The sequence below is a fragment of the Balaenoptera physalus genome (genome assembly GCF_965194825.1).
Source record: "Balaenoptera physalus genome assembly, chromosome: 14".
Lineage (NCBI taxonomy): Eukaryota > Metazoa > Chordata > Mammalia > Artiodactyla > Balaenopteridae > Balaenoptera > Balaenoptera physalus.
Genome location: NC_138893.1, coordinates 58,829,117 through 58,847,851, shown reverse-complemented (window position 1 = coordinate 58,847,851; position 18,735 = coordinate 58,829,117). Strand labels below are relative to the sequence as shown.

The window sequence follows — 18,735 nt, the reverse complement described above, 5'->3', positions numbered from 1 at the left end:
AACATACTCTTTTAGCTGCCAAAAACATTTGTTTAATTCCAAATCTATTCCTGATTTTTAAAAAAATTTCTGAAGTAGGATGGAATGGATATTGCCTGAATATATAAGATAAATACATATTGAAATTTTAAGGTCAGTATTTAGTGGATAAATAACGGAAATGTTTCCATTAAAGTCAGAAATAAGGATTTCTTAGGTCATCACAATTATTTAGTACTATTCTGAACATTTGAGACAATGCAATTAATGAAGAAAATGAAATAAGAGGTATACATCCTTGAAGGGAGGATGCAAAATTATCATAATTTCCAGCTAATATAATTTTATACTCATAAATGCCAGGAAAACAAACTGTAAAACTTTTGGAACTATTAAGAGTATCAGTAAGGTAGCTAGTTTTAAAATAAATATACAAAAATGCAGTCAGTCTTTTCATTTACCAATGATAACTAGTGAGAAAACTACCACATTTACAACAACTAAAAATAAAGAAAATCAAATAGAAAAATTACTAAAAAGAAATATACAGTAATACAAGTTATAAAACTCTATCAATGCACAAAAATTAACTGAAAATGGATTAAAGACTTGAACATAAGACCTGAAACCATAAACCTTCTAGAGTAAAACATAGTCAGTAAGCTTCTTGAAATACATAGGTCTTGGCAATGATTTTTAAATCTGATACTAAAAGAAAGAGTAACAAAAGCAAAAATAAACTGGGACTACATCAAATTACAAAGCTTCTGCACAACAAATGCAGCAATCAACAAAATAAAAAGGCAACATACTGCACAGGAGAAAATATTTGCAAATCACACATCTGATAAGAGTTTAATATCCAAATATATAAAGAACTCATATAAATGTGGTGATCATTTCACAATGTATACAAATATCAAATCATTATGTTGTACACTTGAAACTAATATAACGCTTTATCAATTATACCTCAATAAAAATGAATTTAAAGACATACCTTGCTTCTGGACAGAAAGATTTGGTGTTGTAAAGATGTCAATTCTCTTTAAAATAGACTACAAATTATATGAAATTTCAATAAAAATCCAACAAGATTATTTTACAACATGACAAAAATCACTTTCAAGTTCATCTGCAAAGACCATAACAAAAGAGTGGTAGGGAGGGGGTACGCACTTTCCCTATTAGATAGTAACATCTTGTATTTGGCAGATAACAACAACAACATGGATGGTATTGGCATAGGAAAAGACAGACTGTGAAGCGGGGGGGTGAGGGGGTAGGTAATCACAGAAACAGACTCAAGTATTATGAAAGCTTAGTGTTGTTGGTTTGCAAACTCAGGAGCTTCCTGGGTGACATCTGAAACTGTCCCCCCCACCCCTCCATGGGGAGGCAAGCCACTCCCTGTTGGTGGGTGGCAGGTTTAATAAGGAAGGGAACTTAACGATGCTTGCCATGGGTGGCTGCAAGATGAGTAGCTCTCTGCACCTGCCCCCCAGAATCTTAAAAGTTTATACAGAGGCCTTAACTGGGTTCAGTCATGCATACAGTCCAGATGGTCTCAACAACACAATACTCTCTCAAAGCTGTGTCCTTGAAGGGCTTCTAGGTAGGCAGAGTAGGTGGTACATGCATTCCGAGGGTAGAGGAGGGGACGAGAAGTCTCTGATTGCCCAGGGTCCAGCTTTCAGGTCAACTAGTAGTCACGTCCTCACCGTGACCTCCTCCAACAAGTGTATGATAAATGTGGCATTTCAAATCACAGGGGAAAGATTTGCTATTCACTCAATAATTTGGGGCAACTGGCACCTTAAGGGAAAAATTACATGTCATGAATTCAATTCCAGGTAGATTAAAATTTTTAATAAATGTCAAAAGTGAAACAAAAGTCTGAGTACACACTTTTAATAACAATAAAGTGGAACAAGTCTTTCCTAACTTGACACCAAAGCCAGAAACCACAAAAGAAAATGCACTTACATAGAAATTAAGTACTTCCTGGCAGCAAAAACAAAAACAAAATAACACAATTATAGAAGTGTAAAAAACTTAGAAAAAACTAGTAACACACAGGATGGACAAAGAATTACTACTAAAGGATGAAGAGCTCTTACAAATCAACTGTAAAAAGAAAAATGGTCAAAGACTATGAATAATTAATTTATGAAAGAACAAATTAAAATGGATGAAGAGTATGAAAAGATGTTCAGTTTCATTATTTTCTAAACACAAACAAAACAACAAAAAACAAATCTTTTTAAACCATAAGATTGGCATCAGGTGAACCAAATGTTGGTATAGAGGAGGCAAATTTTTACCTCCACCCTCTTACTATTTTTGGCTGGGCCTGAGAATTAAACTGACATAGACAGATTAACAGGAGAAAAGTATACACATTTAAATTAAGTTTTACATGACACAGGAGCCCTCATAAGGAATGAAGACCCAAAGAAATGGCAGAACCTACATGCTTTTATATTAGGTTGAAAAAAAGAAGCAATTGTGGAAAAGTAACTAAACAATGTAGAGAGGCTAAAGGAAGGTAAGAATTATTTGAACAAGGTCTGTTTGTACAGAGTTCTTTCTGCCTCAGTTCCGTGTCTCTGGTGATAAGAACGTCTTCCTTTTTCGTGGCACAGAGATCACACCTTTCACATGGGAGTTTTATCTCCTGCTTTCAGGAATAAAAAGGAGGGTCTGAATGCCCATCTTGCCTCTGCTGTGTCTCAAGTGCCTTTAACGCAAAATAATCAATATGCCAAATCTGCGTATTTTGGGGTGACATGCTCTGAACTCCTTCACTGGCAAAGGAGGAAAAAAACTGGCATTCTTCCAAAACTTTTGATAGAGGTATGAATGGATACCTTTCTGGGAGGCATTTTTATCAATCTATATCACAATTATAATGGCACATCTCATTCAATCCAAGATCTCATATGTAGAAATTCTCCACAAAGACATAGTTACAGCATAGGGGGGAAAATGTGTAAACATGCCCGTTGTTTTAATAATGATAAAAGCAAAACTGAAAAAGCAAAACGTGACAAAATGTCCATCACTAGGTGATTGGTCAAGTAAATGAGACACTTGGCTACCATTAAAATTTAAGGCTGTAGTTTTTTATCTTTTGAGGTGGAAACACAAAATCAGCACATTTTTGAGTGGGAAAAAAATAGGCTGCAGTAAAGGATGAATTCATTTATAAAGCATATGTCCACATATCTATACATTTGTCCATGTACATTTAGAAATCTGGAAGTTTATCTCTGGATGGTGAGATTTGGTGATTTTATGGTCCTAATGTTTTTTTTCTCATTTTATTTTTATTCATTTATTTACTTGCGAAATGAGCATGTACCGTCTTAACTATAAAATATTAAGCTTTTCCAAAATAAGTCACCTTGCCAACCAGTTCCCCAACCCTTTTGGTTCTGTCCCTCCCTCTATACCAACAGTACCACATTTCTTCAATACTAAATTGCACATTTTTTTCCCACTAGGAGCCATCTTAAAATATATGGCATCTCACAATTGCTGTTGGCCAGGAGGCTGACATGACTTAGCTGTCAGTGCCTGTGTATGTGCAAACTTGGTTATAGTTATTTGTATTGTCATCAATTCAGTTAATTGCAGACATCACTGGTACTACATCTGTTGAGTATAACTGGCATTTAAAATTGCTTTGGTTACTGTTGCTACATAACTAATCACCTCAAGACTTAATGGCTTAAAACAACAATCATTTTTAAAATTTATTTATTTATTTATGGCTGTGTTGGGTCTTTGTTTCTGTGCGAGGGCTTTCTCTAGTTGCGGCAAGCGGGGGCCACTCTTCATCGCGGTGCGCAGGCCTCTCACTATCGCGGCCTCTCTTGTTGCGGAGCACAGGCTCCAGATGCGCAGGCTCAGTAATTGTGGCTCACGGGCCCAGTCGCTCTGCGGCATGTGGGATCTTTCCAGACCAGGGCTCAAACCTGTGTCCCCTGCATTGGCAGGCAGATTCTCAACCACTGTGCCACCAGGGAAGCCCAACAATAATCATTTTATTATCTCTCATAGCTTCTGTGGGCCAGGAATTCAGGAAGAGCTTGACCGGATGCTTCTGGTTAAGAAATCTCTCATGAGACTGCAGTCCCATAGCGGCTGGAATCAGAACAGCAGAGGCGGAGGGAGCAGGAGCACCTGGAAACTGGCAAAGCATCTTTCTCTCTTCGCTAGTCTCAGGGCTTCTCCATGTGATCCTTCTGAGTTAGAATAGTTTGGGCTTCCTTGCAGCATGGCGGCCACAGACCAGCCAGACTGCTAACATGGAAGCTCTGGGCTCTAGAGCAAATATTCCAGCAAACAAGGTGGAATTTGTATCATCTTTTTCAGACCTGGCTTCAGAAGTCATGCAGTGCCACATCGGATGCTTTCCACAGGTTACACGCAAGCCACAAACTAGCCTAGATTCAAGGAATGAGAAACTAGACTTCCCCTCTTAATGCGGCAGTAGTAAGCTTCTAGAAGCACATGTGGGACAAGAGCTATTATTGTGATCACCTTTGGGGAAAAAAATATCTGCCACAAAATGTTCTCAAAAAGATTATACTTGTGAAATGTTTCAGACATTAAAAAAAAAAAAAAAAAAAAGATTATACTTGTGTTTAGCACTAAAATGTAAAGTTATCTTAAATCCAGAAAAGTACTACCTGATAAAAACAAATCCCTTTCTTTATGTCTAACAGAACTCTTTCAATAGGTATAAAATAAAACTTTCAAGTGATAAGGGAGCAGTGTCTCATAGTTTAATTGGCAGAATTTATTCTGTCTTGGTGTCTGTTGCAGAGATGTCTTCCATTCACCTGTTCGGGTCCACTTCCCACACTTCTCCTTGCGAGGCTGATGGACGTGCTCCTGTGCCCACTGGCTTCAGGTTGGGTTGGATCAGTGGAGAGGCCCGGCAGGAGATGGGAGGGTGGGAGGGAGGGAGGGAGGGAGGGCAGGCGGACAGAGCATTCACTTACCTGTTCTCTGCCTGTGAGCTCCTGACTCAGGTTGTCGCTCTACAATTCGCTCCCCTTCCAGGTTTATGTAACATCTGCATCCCTCTTTCTTTTATACTAAGGTAGTGACAGTTCCTCAGATGTTAGCCCTAGGTTTCTACACTTTCCTTTCGGGTTCCCCTACACCTTTGTAATTAGTGCCTTTGTAAATAAGTCCCTGACTGGTCAAGAGGTTTATAGAATAATGCTGCATTTTACAACTAATGGCATCTTAGAATGGATTAAACACAGCTTTAGAAGTGACTTCACTTAACATGTTAACAGGATGAACAGAGACTGGCCTGTCCAAGGCCTTCCCACTGTGGGGAGGTAGGCTGGTGAAGCTGGAAGCTAAGCGGAGAGACATCAGGCAAATTCTCTCCTGTAGAGAGGCATGGCCACTGGGCTCTATGGGCGTGATCCACTGTGATATTTTCTGTTGTAATGCCCTTGTGCTACAAACACACTTTCAGTTATGTTTGCTTGGTGTTACAGCCTGATCTCATCTGTGACATAGGCGAGGCCCAAATTTACCCTTGTTGTGTAGCAGAAGTACAAGAGCAGCAGGAAGGAGAGACTGTTGCCAAAGCAAGAAATGACCTAAGAAGGATGGAGAATGCTCACATAGAAACAGCTGACTGAAGGGATAAGTAAGAATCAGAATGGATAGGACATGGATGATTTCTTCGTGGAGTCTCAGATACCTGGGGAACCTCTGCTGTCGTATGTGACTCGGGGTCTCAAAGGAGAGGGGAGCTCCCTGAAGTCTGGGGACACCTAGGTTTCATAGTTTTAAACCTATTTAGGTGAGCCTATTTGTTGAACACTTTTAGGCATGAGCCCACTCTTAGCCATATCTCTGTGTCTTACTGGTGGAAAGCAAGCCAGAACCTCCTAAATCACCTTGAAATCTGCTTAAAAATTTTAGGCATTTCAATTCTGCCAGATACACCAGTGGTACACTGCACTGAAAACTAGGCATGTTCTTTGCAAGTAGAAATGGGTAAAGGGACCTGTTCTTGCTTTCATTTGACACATTACTGATTCTTCTGAAACTTACCAAAATAGAGCATGCAGACTCTAATTGGTTGTGGAAACTACCTTATAAAAATTCAGTTAACACTTTCTTGAGTAAAAAATTATTTCAAAGGTGACTGTCAAGTTGATGTCAACAATTATGAATCCTGTTTTTTCAATAATTCTAATTATTGACATGTCAAGGAAAAATAGATTATATTCCCAAAAAAGGGATTAAAAAGGATCATTAGGATAGCCAGAGCTTTGGCGCACCGTGTACTGTTTATACTGAAAGAGCTCTTGCAACTCCGTTTCTCCACTAACTTGTCTCTTTCCCATATTATAAGAATCCTCTATGTGCAAAGATCTCTGTTTCCACAACTGCAGCAGTTGTTACTTAACTTTCTTCCCTCAGGGTATTTAGAGTGTCTCCTAAAGATTAGCTGTGCTGTTCCATTTTGCCAAAGGTGCCCACCTCCCTTGAACAAGACCTCCTCCAGCATGGTAATTCTTTAACGTTTCAGAGTTAAAAAGAAAATGTACTGAAAATGAGAATTATCTGTAAGACAATCCCATTCTGAGGGCTGTCAACTTTCATTTGTGAATGGATTAATAAACATGGCTATGGAAGATTGACATAGGTTTATCTTTATATCATTTGGCCCCCGACTTAAGATCATTCAGGTCTAGAAAACCTACCTGCAACAGTAACCCTGGGCAAATAGTCCCAGGAATTCCAATTGTCCACATATGCCATGTTTGATACATACGTTTTATGTCATAATTAGTAGGTAGAGAAATATAAAATATACAATGTGGCTGGTGAGGTAAAATGTTCGCTTTCAAAAATCTGAACTTTGAGGGCTTCCCTGGTGGCGCAGTGGTTGAGAATCTGCCTGCCAATGCAGGGGACATGGGTTCGAGCCCTGGTCTGGGAAGATCCCACTTGCCACGGAGCAACTGGGCCCGTGAGCCACAACTACTGAGCCTGCGCGTCTGGAGTCTATGCTCCGCAACAAGAGAGACCGCGATAGTGAGAGGCCCGCGCACCGCGATGAAGACTGGCCCCCGCTCGCCGCAACTAGAGAAAGCCCTCGCACAGAAACGAAGACCCAACACAGCCATAAATTAATTAATTAATTAATTTTTAAAAAAAATCTGAACTTTGAGACCCTAGAAATAGACTGGGAGAGCCTCTGCAATATTCTTTCAGCAGAGGTTCTCTATAAGGCAGGATTCTCCTAGTTGCGCATGTCAGAAACCCAATTCAAACTAACTTCTTTCAGAAACTCAAACTTGTCTAATAAGATCGTTCTAAAACTCTGGTTAAGATTTTTTTTCAAGAAAACATGTCTTTTTCTCAGCTGTCCTCACCAATGGTAGATAAATAAATTAGTGCCCTTTTTTATCTTTGCTGTGGTGAAATGGAAATGAAAACATTTTACCTCAGCCTGTATTAGGTAGTGTTGCTATAAAAGCTCACGCTCCACTACAGTTCATGTTATAATGTTGAAGAGATGGTTTACATCCAAAAGATCTGTGCTTTGCATGATCCAAATGGATGATTGGGAATTAGGCCAAATTTTCCCTTAATTGATTTAATTTACTAAATTTTTTACTTTTGCAGATAAGTTAAAAGCCAGTATTTAAAAGCTTGCTACAATTAAATTTCTAAGAGCCAAGCAAACAAGTATAAAGAGTAATCTTTGACTATGCACCCAGAAATAGTTTCAGGTGTTAATTTTATCTCCATGTCTAAAATATATTCTAACATTCCATTCAGAGCCATTGATGAGAAAGTCAATGGAGTAACGGGAATGAGAGGCAACATTCCTCACTACAATTGCTCTCTTGAGCCAGAAAAAGCAGTCAAAGCTGTCTCACAGGAGCAGATCTCCCAAAGACCAGGACTGGGGGCAACTGGCCAAATCTTCCTGACAAACCTCAGCTATTACCTAATTACCCTCATTTGTCTTTGCTTTAAAAAGCTAGGGAATTCCCTCAGTTCTCAGCTCCAATGGAGTGGGAGAGAGACCTGGCCCATGGCGTAGATGGATTTGGTTAACAGCTTGCTTTCAGCTGCAAGAGAACCTGGCGTGGGGGGGGTCTGTAAGTAACCGAACAAGGTCTGATTTGAGCTACTATTGCCAACACTGTCTGAAATTTCTATAAACACTCTCTCCGGTTCAGACACTGATCCAAGGAATGTATCTTGTAAGAAGGGGACATTGCCTCCGAATAATGGATTAGTGTATTTGATCAACTGGCTGACCACAAAGAGACAGCAAAAGATGAGAGAATGGGACACAGGTGAGTTAAGTTTTAATGAGGGGACTATAGAAAGGCACACATTAAAGGGCAATAGCAGTTAGGGCAGTGTATTATGGTTCTCCAGAGAAACAGAACCAGTGTTATTTTATATATATAATATATAGGTTTTTAATATACATACATCATATATATATATATTTACATATCAACCAATACTCTATTGAGATATATATGTGCATATATATAGATATCTATGTCAATATCTATACATATATAGAGACAGAGAGTTTTATACACATACATATATAAAGAGAGTTATTATAAGGAATTGCTCACGTGATTATGGAGGTGGAGAAGTCCCTCGATCTACCATCTGCAAGCTGGAAACCCAGAAAAGCTGGTGATGCAGTTCAGTCTGAGTCCAAAGGCCTGAAAACCAGAGGGCTGATGGTCCCACTTCAAATGCAGGAGAAGACTGATGTCTCAGCTCAAATAGTCAGGCAGAGAGTGAATTTTCCCACCTGCCATCTTTTTGTTCTATTTAGGCCCTCAATGGATTGGATGAAGCCCACCCACATTGGGGAGGGCAATCTGCTTTACTCAATCTATGGCTTCAAATCCCATCCAGAAACACCCTTACAGAAACACCCAGAAAAAACGTTCAGCCAAATATATGGACACCCCGTGATCCAGTCAAATTAATACACAAAATTAACCATCACAGGCAGGCTGCAATAGAAAGGGATAACCAGGAGAAAGCACTGAGATACTAGGTACCTAGAAATGCAGGAATCCAAGAAAAGGGTTTGGAAGCAGGAATCACAACATTTGTTCCCTTCACCATGATCTGGGATTTAACCTTGAACAACTGCTTTTGGGTATTCAGTGTAAGACGAGGTATTTGGAGAAGCAAGAGTGAGTCCCCTCTGAGTTCAGATGCATATTTCCAGGCCCACAAAAACAGCCAGTAACCAGTGAGATGCATTTTGTGGAAGGGAGAATGTCAGGAAAAGTACACATCAGCTGGAAAGCTCACATTTATTACTTACAAGTTAATGTCCTTGAGCTCCGTAAACCTCAGTCCCCTTACCCAAAAAATGGAGATAAGACCTTTTAGGGTTGTTTTGAGGATTAGCAAAATGACTGGTGAGTAAAAAACACTCAATGAATGTAAGCTGTATCAATCGCTGCCATAACACACACACACACACACACACACACACACACACACACACACACACACGATGGTGAAAGCCTGGACCTTGGCCAAGGTCAACATCTCATTCTCAATGGCTAATATTCAACACGTATTTGACAAAGATCAACTCTTTGTTTTGTTGACAACATTCTGATCAGCTGCTTGGCCATGGGGACAGAAATATGATGCACTGATTCTTAGCCGACCCTGTACTAGCACCAATATTAATTAGTTTATGCCAGGAATTCCTCAATAATGTAGGAATTAGCCAGGTCTGCACTTAAACTTAAAACCCGTATGTCTTTAAATATAACTGAAAACTACCTAAGATGACCTGTGGGTTATTTCCTTCCACAAGCTTGCTGGATTTTTGGTACCAACAGTAGCATGGAATCCTAAAGGGTACTTACGAGAGAGTTTGTGAGAATCTTGTGTATTCCTCCGACAAGATTCTGTAACCATATACAAATGATTTAAATATTATTTCACATTAATCATGCTTTCTATACTAATTGCACACAGAATCAGCTAGATGATTCAGCTTTCCAGCATCTGTGGGAAGAGTGATTCTCAGCATTTGGAACCTGGGTGAGCTGTACCAGAATCACCTGTTAGGCGCCCTCCACTGCACCCCAGGGCATAATGAATCAGAATTTCTGTAAATGGGGCCTAGGAATCTTTATGTTTAACAAGCTCCCTGGATCATTCTTATTCAGAGTGAAGTTCAGAAGACGCTGGGTTTAAGATGTAAGGTGGTATGGCTAATGTTAGAATTAACATTTCTAATATCAGAGCCCTTCGCCTTCAAACTCTGTGGCTGACATTCTATCAAAATTCAGTCTCTTTCTTTGCCTTATTTAAGAACAATTCAGTTAATAGAATCATTCAAAAAATGAAACACTTTTCCATGCCTTTGGGTCAGCATTCTGGATTCAATTTAATTGTAGATAATTAAAGAGCAGAAACACAGAGCAGGGAAAGTTCAGTTGTTTAAAGGCTCTGATCTGTGACCATGGGTAACTTCTCTGCACTTCTACTACCCCAGGGGTAGTTCTCAGAGGTGAGCTATTCCTCACCTGTCCCATCAGTACACTCTCCCTATATCACGCTCATCACACGTGTTGTGTCCTGCCTTGCACACGTGCCTTGCACATTTGGTGTTCTGCACATGTCATGGTTATGCTACAGTCATTTCTCAGCTGGGGAAGTGCTAGGCTTTCCCTAATTGAGTAACTGCACAGTCTCAGTGGATGACGGTCAGTTTTTGTGATTCATTTCTTTTCCTCCACGTGATGTTTGCTCTGACCATATTTATTGCAATGCAGTTTTACATCTATTGAACTTAATAAGGAAAAAAATTGAACTTATATTTTGTAGGTTTTTTTCACTTCACTTGTCTTGTAATAATCATTTTTATTATATTTTTAAATGCATAGCTGTGTCACAGATTTATAAAACATTCCTTCACCAAAAATAGTTTGCAAAGCACTGCTCTATATCCCATTTTGTAAACAACTTCAGACAAAACAGCTCTAATTTACCATATTCTCACTTGCTAACCAGGAGGGGGTTGTACTAGATCAGCCATGAGATTCTCTAGGTCTGTAATTCTCTGTGTATACAGTATATCTCATTTTCCTATGGGTGGATTATTCACTTGTGAATTATCCATGATAAACTTTTATATCTACACTGATGTTTTGCTGCCTCTCCTCATAGCTCTGCACCATCTCTCCCACTGTGAGACCGTGTAGGTCTAAAGAATAAAGAACATTTTAATAATAGCCCAATCAAAATGTAATTAAGAAAGGTAATTTGGCACCAAAAATATCATATAATACATATCAAAAATAAATTCTACATAGTCCTTGCCATCTGCTATTTTGAATTACCACTTCTCTTCTCCACTGAGATTTAAATATTTATATCAATGTATTGAAGTATGCATTTCTTTTTGAACTCCCTGCATGTGCCTTATCATAGTAGAAATCACATTTTATTATAATCATTTGTGTAACATTTCAGCTTCTTTGCTAAACATTTAGCTTCACAAGAATGGAATGCACTTCTGTCTTACTCACCACTTAGTTCTACTGTTTAGATAGCCTCTGACATATTAATAAATATTTATGTGATTGAATGAGTGAATGGATGAATAAATGAATTTCTTAGAGGAAGAAACATGGATTAGTCTTTCATTTCTTTATTGTCTCCTGAGTATTTCTTGTCCATTACCTTCCTTTTGTTCCATAATCTCTGAGCACAAATTATATAGTTTGAATAGAATCTAAGATTTCATGTGTCTATTCAGGGAGCCATAGTTACAAGATGTCTTAATTCCTTCTCAGGTTTTTGTAAAGTGCCAAATGCCCAGAATAACTGTTATCTGTTAAGTCTACTTCTGATAAGTTATCAACCTCTCTCCCTTTCTGTTTTGGATTAGACATCATAAATTTTGTTTTTAGATTTTTATTGATGATCACATCACACCTCTCTTGCTTGCATTGCATAAACAGGGTTTTGGTTTTGTCTTCTTTTTTAATGTATTTAGCCAGCAGGAGCTTAAAAAGCAAAGTGTTTTAATTTAAGAAATTACTTTTTTTCTCCAGAGAAAGTGTAGACAAAGCAAGTTGAAAGAGAGACCCAATTAAATAAACTTCTGTCTCTGGGCATGAGATTCCCAAGGTCTGCATGCTTCACACGTAATACTAACAAGGCCTTCCTTTTTGGATTTACTCTGCTTAGAGTAAGGAATGACATCACAATATGCATTACTCCCAGTGCTTTCAAAATGTGCTGACTTGCTGAAAGTTTCCAAATGGCTTCTTTGTAAGCTGTTAGGGACCATATGGCTAGCTGTAGATAAACAAGTGTCAACATATGAACCATAACACATACATGGCACTGCTTCACTACTGCAGACAATTAAGAAAAGGTTGCTCTCCTGACACGAGAAACTCACGCTAAAGATGCAGCACCATGTAGCGGAGGGCCTGCCCTAAGTTGCACATAGGAAAGCTTAATTCCAGCTCCTTCCTGCCCACTCACTGCACGTGTCACTTGATTACACCAAGTCTCCTGGATTTCCTTATCTGAAAATTAAAAAGAATGCCAAGTCAACATTGGCTTTCCTCCTCCTCTTTCCCTCTCTCCTTTTTTACCTTCCTTCCTATTAAGAAATATTTATCAATGTTTTATAGTTCTCAGCACATGGGTCTTTTACCTCCTTTTTAAGGTTTATTCCTAGGTATTTTATTGTTTTTGAAGTGATTTTAAACAAGATTGTTTTTTACTTTCTCTTTCTGATATTTCATTGTTAGTGTAAAGAAATGCAACAGATTTCTGTATATTAATCTTGTATTCTGCTACCTTGCTGAATTCATTTATTATTTCTAATAGTTTTTGTCTGGAGTCTTTAGGGTTTTCTCTATACAGTATCATGTCATCTGCAGATAATGACAACTTACCTCTTCCCTTCCAATTTGGATACCTTTGATTTCTTTTTCTTGCCTTATTGCTGTCACTAGCACTTCCAATACTATGTTGAATAGAAGTGGTAAGAGTGGACATCCTTGTCTTGTTTCAGATTTTAGCAGGAAGGCTTTCAGCTTTTCACTGTTGAGTATTATGTTGCCTGTGAGTTTGTCATAAATAGCTTTTATTATGTTGAGATATGTTCCCTGTATACCTACTTTGGTGAGACTTTTTGTCATGAATAGATGTTGAATTTTATCAAATGCTTTTTCTGCATCTATTGAGATGATCATGTGGTTTTGTCTTTTTTTTGTTAATGTGATGTATCATACTGATTGATCTGTATATGTTGAACCATCCTTGCTGCCCTGGACTGAATCCAACTTGATCATGGTGTATGATCCTTTTTATGTATTGTTGGATTTGGTTTGCTAAAATTTTGTTGAGGATACTTACATCTATATTCATCAAACATATTGGCCTGTAATTTTCCTTTTTTGTAGTGTCTGTCTGGTTTTTGTATCAGGGTGATGGTGGCTTCATAAAATGACTTTGGAAGTGTTTCCTCCACTTCAATCTTTTGGAATAGTTTGAGAAGGATAAGTATAAGTTCTTCCATTGAAAAAGGAAACACTGATAAAGGAAGTTGAAGATGATTCAAAGAAATGGAAAGATATCCCATTCTCTTGGATTGAAAATTCATATTGTTTAAATGGTCATACTACCAAAAGCAATCTACGGATTTAATGCAATCCCTATCAAATCATCCATGACATTTTTCACAAAACTAGAACAAATAATCCTAAAATTTATACAGAACCACAAAAGACCCGGAATTGCCAAAGCAATCCTGGGGGGGGGGGAAACAAAGCTAGAGCCATAACCCTCCCAGGCTTCAGACAATACTACAAAGTTACAGTAATCAAAGCAGTGTGGTACTACTGGGCATATACTCAGAGAAAACAGTAATTCAAAAAGACACATGCACCCCAATATTCATTGCAGCACTATTTACAATAGCCAGGTCATGGAAGCAACCTAAATGCCCATCGACAGACAAATGGATAAAGAAGATGTGGTACATATATATAACGGAATATTACTCAGCTATAAAAAGGAACAAAATTGGGTCATTTGTAAAGACGTGGATGGACATAGAGACTGTCATACAGAGTGAAGTAAATCAGAAAGAGAAAAACAAATATGATATATTAACACATATATGTGGAATCTAGAAAAATGGTACAGATGAACCAGTTTGCAAGGCAGAAATAGAGACACAGATGTAGAGAACAAATGTATGGACACCAAGGGGGGAAAGGGTGGGGTGGGATGAACTGGGAGATTGGGATTCACATATAGGCACTAATATGTATAAAACAGATAACTAATGAGAACCTGCTGTATAGCACAGGGAACTCTACTTCATTTCGCTGTACACCAGAAACTAACACAGCACTGTAAAACAACTATACCCCAATTTAAAAAAAAACAAACAAAAAAACAGTGTGGTATTGGCCCAAAAAACAGACATATAGATTCAACAGAACAGAATAGAGAGCCCAGAAAGAAACCTATAAACCTATGGTCAATCAATCTTAGACAATGGAGGCAAGAATATACAATGGAGAAAAGACTGTCTCTTCAGCAAGTGGTATTGGGAAAGCTGGACAGCCACATGTAACTCAATGAAGTTAGTGCATACCCTCACACGATACACAAAAATAAACTCAAAATGGTTTAAAGACCTAAATATAATACATGATACCATAAAACTCCTAGAAGAGAATATAGGCAAAACTTTCTTAGACATAAATCATAGCAATATTTTCTTAGATCAGTCTCCCAAGGAAAAGAAATAAATACAAAAATAAATACATGGTACCTATTCAAACTTAAAAGCTTTTGCACAGCAAAGCAAACTATCAACAAAAAGAAAAAACAACCTACAGAATTGGAGAAAGTATTTGCAAACAATGCAACTGACAAGGGGTTAATTTCCAAAATATACTAACAACTTAAACAACTCAATGTAACGAAAAAAACAAACCCAAACAACCCAATCAAAAAATGGGCAGAAGACCTAAATAGACATTTCTCCAAGGAAGACATACAGATGGCCAGGAAGCACATGTAAAGATGCTCAACATTGCTAATTATTAGAGAAATGCAAATCAAAACCACAATGAGGTATCATCTCACACCGGTCAGAATGGCCATCATCAAAAAGTCTACAAAGAGGGACTTCCCTGGTGGCGCAGTGGTTAAGAATCTGCCTGCCAATGCAGGGGACACGAGTTCGAGCCCTGGTCCAGGAAGATCCCACATGCCACGGAGTAACTAAGCCCGTGAGCCACAACTACTGAGCCTGCGCTCTAGAGCCTGCGAGCCACAGCTACTGAGCCTGTGTGCCACAACTGCTGAAGGCCAGATGCCTAGAGCCCGTGTTCCGCAACAAGAGAAGCCACCGCAATGAGAAGCCTGCACACAACGAAGAGTAGCCCCCACTCGCCGCAACTAGAGAAAGCCCGCGTGCAGCAACGAAGACCCAATGCAGCCAAAAATAAATAAATAAAATACATTAACTAAAAAAAAAAGTGTACAAAGAATAAATGCTGGAGAGGGTGTGGAGAAAAGGAAACTCTCCTACACTTCTGGTGGGAATATAAATTGATATAACCACTAAGGAAAACAGTATGGAGATTCCTTAGGAAAGTAAAAATATAGCTACCAAACTAAAAGTAGAGCTACCCTATGATCCACCAATCCCACTCCTGAGCACATAACTGGAAAAGACAAAAACTCTAATTTGAAAAGATACGTCCACCCCAAAGTTCACAGCAGCACTATTTGCAATAGCCAAGACATGGAAGCAACCTAAGTGTGCACCAACAGATGAATGCATAAAGATGTGGTACACACCCACACACACTAGAATATTACTCAGCCATAAAAAAGAATGAGATAATGCCATTTGCAGAGATTGGTTCAAGATGGCGGAGTAGAAGGACGTGCTCTCACTCCCTCTTGCGAGAGCACCAGAATCACAGCTAACTGCTGAACAATCATTGAGAGGAAGACACTGGAACTCACCAAAAAAGATATCCTACGCCCAAAGACAAAGGAGAATCCACAATGAGATGGTAGGAGGGGAGCAATCACAATAAAATCAAATCCCAAAACTGCTGGGTGGGTGACTCACAAACTGGAGAACACTTATACCACAGAAGTCCACCCACTGGAGTGAAGGTTCTGAGCCCCACGTCAGGCTTCCCAACCTGGGGGTCCGGAAACGGGAGGAGGAATTCCTACAGAATCAGACTTTGAAGGCTAGCGGGATTTGATTGCAGGACTTTGACAGGACTGGGGGAAACAGAGACTCCACTCTTGGAGGGCACAAACAAAGTAGTGTGTGCATCGGTACCCAGGGAAGGAGCAGTGACCACATAGGAGACTGAACCAGACCTACCTACTAGTGTTGGAGGGTCTCCTGCAGAGGTGGGGGGTGGCTGTGTCTCATCGTGAGGACATGGACACTGGCAGGAGAAGTTCGGGGAAGTACTCCTTGGTGTGAGCCCTCCCAGAGTCCGCCATGAGTCCCACCAAAGAGCCCAGGTAGGCTCCAGTGTTGGGTCACCTCAGGCCAAAGCACCAAAAGGGAGGGAACCCAGCCCAACCCATTATCAGGCAAGAGGATTAAAGTTTTACTGAGCTCTGGCTACCAGAGCAAGAGCCAGCTCTACCCACCATCAGTCCCTCCCATCAGGAAACCTGCACAAGCCTCTTAGATAGCCTAACCCACCAGAGGGCAGAGAGCAGAAGCAAGAAGAACTACAATCCTGCAGCCTGTGGAACAACAGCCACATTCACAGAAACATAGACAAGATGAAAAGGCAGAGGGCTATGTACCAGATGAAGGAACAAGATAAAACCCCAGAAAAACAACTAAATGAAGTGGAGATAGGCAACCTTCCAGAAAAAGAATTCAGAATGATGATAGTGAAGATGATCTAGGACCTCAGAAAAAGAATGGAGGCAAAGATCGAGAAGATGCAAGAAACGTTTGACAAGGACCTAGAAGAATTAAAGAACAAACAGAGATGAACAATACAATAACTGAAGTGAAAAATACACTAGAAGGGATCAATAGCAGAATAACTGAGGCAGAAGAACGGATAAGTGACTTTGAAGACAGAATGGTGGAATTCACTGCCATGGAAAAGAATAAAGAAAAAAGAATGAAAAGAAATGAAGACAGCCTAAGAGACATCTGGGACAACACTAAACACAACAACATTCGCATTATAGGGGACCCAGAAGGAGAAGAGAGAGAGAAAGGACCCAAGAAAACATTTGAAGAGATTATAGTTGAAAACTTCCCTAACATGGGAAAGGAAATAGCCACCCAAGTCCAGGAAGCACACAGAGTCCCAGGAAGGATAAACACAAAGAGAAACACGCCGAGACACGTAGTAAGCAAACTGGCAAAAATTAAAGACCAAGAAAAATTATTGAAAGCAGCAAGGGAAAAACGACAAATAACATAGAAGGGAACTCACATAAGGTTAACAGCTAATTTCTCAGCAAACACTCTACAAGCCAGAAGGGAGTGGCATGACATATTTAAAATGATGAAAGGGAAGAACCTACAACCAAGATTACTCCAACCAGCAAGGATCTCATTAAGATTCAATGTAGAAATCAAAAGCTTTAGAGACAAGCAAAAGCTAAGACAATTCAGCACCACCAAACCAGCTTTACAACAAATGCTAAAGGAACTTCTCTAAGTGGGAAACACAAGAGAAGAAAAGAACCTACAAAAACAAATGCAAAACAATTAAGAAAATGGTCATAGTAACATACATATCAATAATTACCTTAAATGTGAATGGATTAAATGCTCCAACCAAAAGACACAGGCTTGCTGAATGGATACAAAAACAAGACCCATCTATATGCTGTCTACAAGAGACCCATTTCAGACCTAGGGACACATACAGACTGAAAGTGAGGGGATGGAAAAAGATATTCCATGCAAATGGAAATCAAAAGAAAGCTGGAGTAGCAATACTCATATCAGATAAAATAGACTTTAAAATAAAGAATGTTACAAGAGACAAGGAAGGACACTACATAATGATCAAGGGATCAATCCAAGAAGAAGATATAACAATTAAAAATATATATGCACCCAACATAGGAGCACCTCAATACATAAGGCAACTGCTAACAGCTATAAAAGAGGAAATCGACAGTAACACAATAATATTGGGGGACTTTAACACCTCACTTATACCAATAGACAGATTATCTAAAAAGAAAATTAATAAGGAAACACAAGGTTTAAATGACACAATAGACCCGATAGATTTAATGGATATTTATAGGACATTCCATCCAAAAACAGCAGATTACACTTTCTTCTCAAGTGTGCACGGAACATTCTCCAGGATACATCACATCTTGGGTCACAAATCAAGCCTCAGTAAATTTAAGAAAATCGAAATCATATCAAGTATCTTTTCTGACCACAATGCTATGAGATTAGAAATCCATTACAGGGAAAAAAACGTAAAAAACACAAACACATGGAGGCTAAGCAATACGTTACTAAATAACCAAGGGATCACTGAAGAAATCAAAGAGGAAATCAAAAGATACCTACAGACAAATGACAATGAAAACATGATGATCCAAAACCTATGGGACGCAGCAAAAGCAGATCTAAGAGGGAAGTTTATAGCAATACAAGCCTACCTCAAGAAA

At 39.0% G+C, this 18,735-nt stretch overlaps 1 protein-coding gene and 1 pseudogene across 4 annotated transcripts in view; both read right to left on the bottom strand.

The window, feature by feature from the left end:
* Nucleotides 1-18,735, bottom strand: part of HTR7 (5-hydroxytryptamine receptor 7) — a 680,316-nt gene that overhangs the window by 563,415 nt on the left and 98,166 nt on the right. The window lies entirely within an intron of this gene.
* LOC309642336 (heterogeneous nuclear ribonucleoprotein A1 pseudogene) overlaps nucleotides 1-18,735 on the bottom strand; it is a 178,652-nt pseudogene that overhangs the window by 82,052 nt on the left and 77,865 nt on the right. The window lies entirely within an intron of this gene.